Source organism: Monopterus albus, unplaced genomic scaffold, assembly GCF_001952655.1.
Source record: "Monopterus albus unplaced genomic scaffold, M_albus_1.0 scaffold406.1, whole genome shotgun sequence".
Lineage (NCBI taxonomy): Eukaryota > Metazoa > Chordata > Actinopteri > Synbranchiformes > Synbranchidae > Monopterus > Monopterus albus.
In genome coordinates, this window is record NW_018128286.1 from 178,498 (window position 1) to 185,521 (window position 7,024).

Sequence of the window (7,024 nt, forward strand, 5' to 3'; positions counted from 1 at the left end):
TCCACACAATAATAATAAATAAAGAACAGGAGAGCACGACAATTACTGCTGTTATTTATCAAGGGGTGCCTAAACTTTTGCATAAGACTGTAGCTCTTTACCCATTTACCAGCCATCCCTCGTATCCCATACCTTTCAAATGGTAAATGGTCTTATACTTGTATAGTGCCTTTTAAAGCTTTTTACAGCACACTCAAAGCGCTTTCACATTATTCGGCCATTCACCCATTTGCACTCTCAAGCACTCACGCATTCACACACCGGTGACATCACCAGGAGCAACTGGGGGTTTAGTGTCTTGCTCAAGGACACTTCGACATGTTGACTGGTGTGGGATAATGAAGCATTAAGGTTGCTATATAACTGAAGCACTTACACTGCTGGGAAATTCTTACCCTAAAAGAACACTGTTTTTGGAGATAAAAGTATAACCTTCATTTGGTCATAGTGTGTTCACTTGTGTACTTATAAGGATAGCCTTCATGCCTAATCCTCATTTAGTTGTAGTGTGTGTTGTGGGATGTTGAGCTGTGGGAGACATTACAACACAAGTACTAACACTGTATTTTATGTACTTATATGGAAATATAATCTTCACTTAGACTGAAGCATCAGCACTGTTTTATATAAATGTACCAAATAAGGAATATAACCTTCAATTTTCGTAGAAGTAGGTGTGTGTGTTCACTCAATTCATTAGCAATGTGTGTGTTCATTTAATTACAGAATGTACTACTTTGGAATTAGGGAGTTGTGTTTGGGGGAATATCTTTGTAAAAGTATTGATAATTACCAGCTGCATCCTGCAAGACTATCTTTGGTTCTAAGATTTTTGAAAATTGAGGAAGCAGTGAAATTGGTCTGTAATTGGTAAAATTATGCTTATTTCCATTTTTGAACAATGGAATGACTTTTGCGATTTTCATTTTATTGGGAACACAACCATTTTGAAGCGACAGATTGCAGATGTGCACTAGAGGTGTTTTAATATTGTTTATGACTTTTTTTTAATAGTGCCATATTGATGGAGTAACAGTCCATAGAATATTTACTTTTGGACTTTTGGACAATGTCCATTACTTTTTTCTCGCTAACTGCTGAAAGAAAGATTGTATTTGAATTTTTTTCAATATTGTGCTCTATTTGTTCATCTGGAATTCTTGCTGCCAAGTCAGGACCAATGTTTACAAGAACATTAATAAAACTATGCCCTGTTCATATTGTGATAGTCCCCATTTGAGTCAACAAAATTCTGGGTAAGTGTTTTTTTTATCTTTTTTTGAGAATGCTATTTAATACATCCCATGTCCGTTTTATATTAGTTTTATTATCAATTATTGTTTTTTTGTAATATAATTTCTTAGCTACTCTCATTACCTCAGTTAACTTGTTTTTATACAGCTTGTATCTTTTCTCAGCTTCTTTCGTTTTCAATTTAATGAATGATTTATAGAGATTATTTTTCTTTTTACATGTATTTTGTAAGCCTTTAGTCATCCAGGGACATTTTGAATACTTCTTCTGTTTACTGTAAACTGAAATAGGGCAGTGCTTATCATATAGTGTTGTGAATATTGCCAAAAACTTATTATAGGCTCTGTCTGTGTCCATCTCTCCACACACAGAGCTCCAGTCTTGCACTCTCAGGTCATCATTAAATGCATTAATTGCTTCTCGAGTATGCAATCTTTTACAGATTACATTCCTGATGTCTTTAGGTTTTGACACATTGCAATCATATATGGTAAAAACCGGTAAATGGTCTGTAATATCACAAATAAGCAGGCAGTTAATTGTGTTGTCAAGTTTTTTGTAAAAATGTTATCAGTTAAGGTTGCACTATGTGACGTGATTTTACTGGGTTTAGTAATTGTTGGGAGTATGGACATGGAGTACATTCTTTCAATGAATTCATTGGTCAGTTTGTGTTTGTTTGGATTTAAAAGGTCAATGTTGAAGTCCCCACAAATAAATAAGGGTTTATTGTTAACTGCTGAAAACAGATTTTCCATCTCATTGTTGAAAATATCAACACCTGACCACGGTGATCTATAGACACAACTTATAATAATGTTTTTGTCATTACATTACATTATCAGGTACAGTAGACATATTGTTTAGAACTGAATATTTTATAGATTTGTGTACATATAGCGCGACCCCACCTCCTAGTTTGTCTATTTGCATAATGGAGGTCGTATTCGTCTATTTCAAAGTCGATTCCTCTCCCTTGATTGAACCAAGTTTCAGATATAGCTATAACACTGAAGGGATAAGAAAAGTTCTTTAAATATTCTCATATTGCATTGAAATTTGTATACACACTTCTGCTATTAAAATGGATAATAGACTATTTGTCCTTGATAATGAAATTATTGGAGTATTGTTCATTTGTATAGTAATTACAGTTATTGTTTATGGTAGAAAGGAAATTGTTATCAGAATCAATAACCTTCTCTACATCGTGCGTATTGTACTCAATATATTCCATCACACCCAGATCCAATTGCTATAAGCCTATAAGCCGCACACATTCTCTTCTGGCAAGTGATGCCTTTTAAAAACACCCTCACACTCCTCAAATGTGTTCTTAACTCTCACACGACTAACAGCTGCCACGCTAACAGCAGATTTTACACCTGCTTTCTCCTTATGTTAAATATCAGCCACAGTTCCCTCTGCCGCAGCTGTGGTAAATCAGGTGCTCCAGGTTAGGACAGAGCAAAATTTAAAGTGCCCATGGCATGCGCATTTCCAGCCATTTAATGTTGATTCTTGGTACCTCTAGATTTGCTTTGGACCCATCATAACTCCAAATAGTCTTTAATTGTTTCAGAGCAGATAAAACCCAAGAGTCTCCTCCTGAAAACAAGAGGATAGTTTGTGAATGCGCACAATTCCTGTTGCTGGTGTTGTGTCAAAATCTGTTTCCCCTAACCTGAATCCAAACATTATCCTAAGCACAACCACTGAGGGGGTTGCTATATGAAACTGAGTTTTGAACAGGGGAAGCTGAGCCCCACCTACAGATGTTATACTGTAGTATATGCAGTATATACATTTACATAGTACATATGTTTAAACAGTTTAGTTGCATAGGAATGTGATGTTTAGAAGAGAGAGTTGGCTGAAACTGAACTGAAATAAAAACCTTGAGAATTTTATCGTAAATTCACACCACAATCCACACACACTAATAATGGTGGTTTAAAGTGAACACTGACCACTGGGCTTCTTCTTTACTCTAGTTTCTAAATAGTCATTCATTATAGTATAGGCTGCTATGATTTGTGTATGTACAGGGTGCTCTATGTGTGAGAGTAAGCTGAGCGCCACCTACAGATGTTATACTGTTGTACATGCCATGATACATGTCAAATGACGAACAATCACGGTAAAAGTGCCCATTTATCATGGCAGAGACTGATACTTGAATGCATACATTTGCAGCACAGCAGGATATTGTCCAAGGAAACAAATGAAGGAAATTTGTTTTAAATAAACTGCAACTTTGAAATATACATTTAAAATATATATATATAATAAATATAATATAAATAAGTACCTACCTACCTATAAATATTAGAAAAATATATATTTTGAATTAACTTAGTGGGACAACTGAAGCTGTGTTTGCGCCTCAGGTAAACTTTGGTGGGCAAGTTTTTACAGAATGAAAGTTCTATTGTTTGTCCATTTTTTTCAGCATGACTTTCTGGGTGAAAACATTCAGGGTCAGTGTGGTCAGTGGGAGAGTAGGACAAGTGACAATGACTAAGACCTTAACACCAACTTGAAAAATCCTGAACTATTCATTCTGAATGTAATGAATACTGTAGATGACATCCTAAATTATATTTGTTTCAGACAGATTTGTTAGGTGGTAAGAAATTTAACATCACTTTTTGCAATTTCATTATTGCTGTGATGTGCTTTTACAATTACATAAATATATTTCATATGGGCTACATTTTAAATTTAGGGGTTTTGTGTTCATTACAATTGCAGACACTGTAGCAATTTGTGTATTTTTGTAAGTTTGGGTCCCAGAGAGAGACAAAATTTATCTTTTAGCTGAAAAGGTTTGTGAACCACTGCTTTAGATGATGCCTCAGGAAAGACATTGCACAGGCTTATGGTAAATGTGGCAGTGCCATGCCATGTCAGGCTTATCTAGAGATGAGCTCTGAGTTCAGGCCAGCCTGGAGGTCTTTGTATAAGCCTCCTCTGATAAAGAAATGTGCTGACTTGTAGTGGAGGGTCCTACATGGTATTCTTGCAGTTAACTTGTTTATTTCTGTTATTAATGCCACTGTACAGGACCTGTGAGAGCTGTTTCTTATAATAATTCAATGTTTTTTTTTTCAGTTTTATGGATCAGTGCAGACAAAAGATATACAGTACAGTTGTGAGAATTTTGTCTATTAGAAGAACAATGAAATACATGTTCACTGTTCTATACTGTAGAGGCATCACTGAGTGTGTTCTCTGCACTTCCATCACTGTCTGATTTGGCTCGGCAACCAAACAGGACAGGAAGAGACTCCAGTGGGCAGCTAAGTCTGCAGAAAAAATTGTTGATAGCAGTCTGCCCTCCATGGAGGACCTGTACATCTCATGGGTAGAGAAGGGCAGAGAAGATTTCTGCAGACCCATCACATCCTGGACATAGTCTGTTTGAACTACTCCCCTGTGGATGGTGCTACAGGACACTACACCAAAACAACCAGACACAGGGACAGTTTCTTCACCCGTTAATCCACGTCTATATGTATAACAAGATGCAGCAAACATTACAGTAATCCATTTATATATTAAATAGCTCTATATACATACTGTACATATCTGGTTTTGATTGTTTTTATTCAGTTTATTTGTGCAAATTTGAGCTGGAGTCAAATTCCTAGTGTTTTAATTATACTTGGCAATAAAGTCTGATTGATTGATTGTATGATGAGTTTTAGTACTACTGCTGATCTGCACAGTAGTATAAAAATGTTCAAAACTACACATTCCTTTTTAAACCAAGGGTACAGAGGCCACTTGACTGGGCAATAAGACCAATTGACAAACGGACATTCTTGTATGTATACAGTCATTCAAATCATGCAGTAAACCTTCTTTAATTCTGTCATTGTTCTACTCATACAGTAGGTCTGTTGATTATAAGAATAAAGGACTGTTTGTGTTATAATTAATTTGTTATTGCATGTAAAGTTGATATGGGAGGGTGTTGATGAGAGAGAGGCTGCTGAGCTGACATGGTTGTTGAGAATCACTGCTCTGATAGAAAATCCATGTACAGTAATTACTGGCACATGCACAAAAAAAAAGCAGCTCATTACCAAAACAAAATAAAAAATTCAGTCATACTGCTGCAGTCACGAGGCAGTTCATGTTAGGGAGCTAAAATGATACACTCCACTTTAGGGGTGATTCATATTGTATTAGATGCCTCTTCGGCCTTTAAATGTGAAAATATAATTAATGATTAAAGTTACAAAGAATGCGTATGTCATGATTCAGTCCCACCTGTTTCTTGAAACTGTTGTTTTTACCTTCTTTCTACTGTCTCTTGGGTCACACCCCACTGTAATTCATATCATGCTTAACGTTTAATCCAACAACTCAGCACAGCGGCAGTGCCTCCCACACATACAGTAAGTCTGAATTAAACTGAAGTTTGTCAGTAAGCTGCAAAATCTTTTTTCACTTGTGCCGTTGTAACAGAGTTCTGTACTGACAAAATGTCCTCACTTTGGAGGATAATCTAATCCGCAAACTTATTTTTTGTGTAGACATTTGGAGTTCTGATATATAAATAAAGACACATACACAAACTTTGGTGTCTGCAGGGTCTTTCTTAGCTGTTGCATGACAGACCAGCACCTTGTCTCTTTTCTTTCATCTCTCTTTCCATCTTCTGTCGGCTGAGTCTCCTATGTCTATTCATTTCCTTCATCATATGGCCATCTTTCACTCTGTCCTTCTTACCCTCAGCTTGCTTTGTCATTCCCACCACCCTCTTTCATTGCCTCCCTCTTCTTTTTCTTTGTACTGAGTTGTGAGTGCTGACAGCACTGGCAGAGACAAAGTGCTGATGCTGGGCTTAAAAGTGACCGCCCCTGTCCTGGAGCACCACAGCTGGGGAGCCAGAGATCCATCACCCCATGGCATACATAGAGTAGCACAGAGAGAGAGGAGGATGGATGGAAGGAGGTGGGGGTGTGAGAGCGAGAGGGCAGATGGAAGGAGAGTAATTGGAAGACTAACAATAACACATTTTGCAAATCAAGGATTACTTAACTACAGGTGTCAACAGAATTTTAGTGGCCTGCAAAAGAACTGAGAATCCATTAACAATGATCAAGTGATGTATTGATGCTGAAATAAAGGCCATTTGTGATCAATTTAAAATGTTTCAAGTTAATAAAACTCTTCTGCTTCAAAGATAGATTAACAATTGGTATAAATAATCATAATCCCAATATTAATCAATACAGTGATCCCTCGCCATATTGCGGTTCGGCTATCGCAGACTCGATATATCGCGAGAGGGCTTCAATGACATGACCAGTGACGACGTGAATGACCTGATCAAGACTCACTCAGATCCGTTAACTGACAAAGATCTGACTGAGCTCACAAAGTCAGCAAGTGAGGACGAAGATGATGAGCATGACGATCCAGAAGAAGAGCATGAGGCAGGCCTAAACCTTGAACGTCTCTCGTCGATAGTAAGAACGGTGAAGGAGGCTCAGTCAATGGCTGAGTCCTGGGACCCAGACATGATTCGTTCGTTGCAGTTCCGAAATGCAATCGATGGTGCATTGCATGCATACAAGAACCTGCTACAGCAAAAGAAAAAACAGGCTCAGCAACTGCCCATCACAATGTATTTTTCAAGGAAAAAAAAAGAAGACCCTGGAACTGCAACGGAAGTGACGACGCAGGACCAACCGGACGACGATATTGTGCCACTCGAGGAAGCGCCTGATGAAGAGGTGCTTTCTGAGGAGGGGCA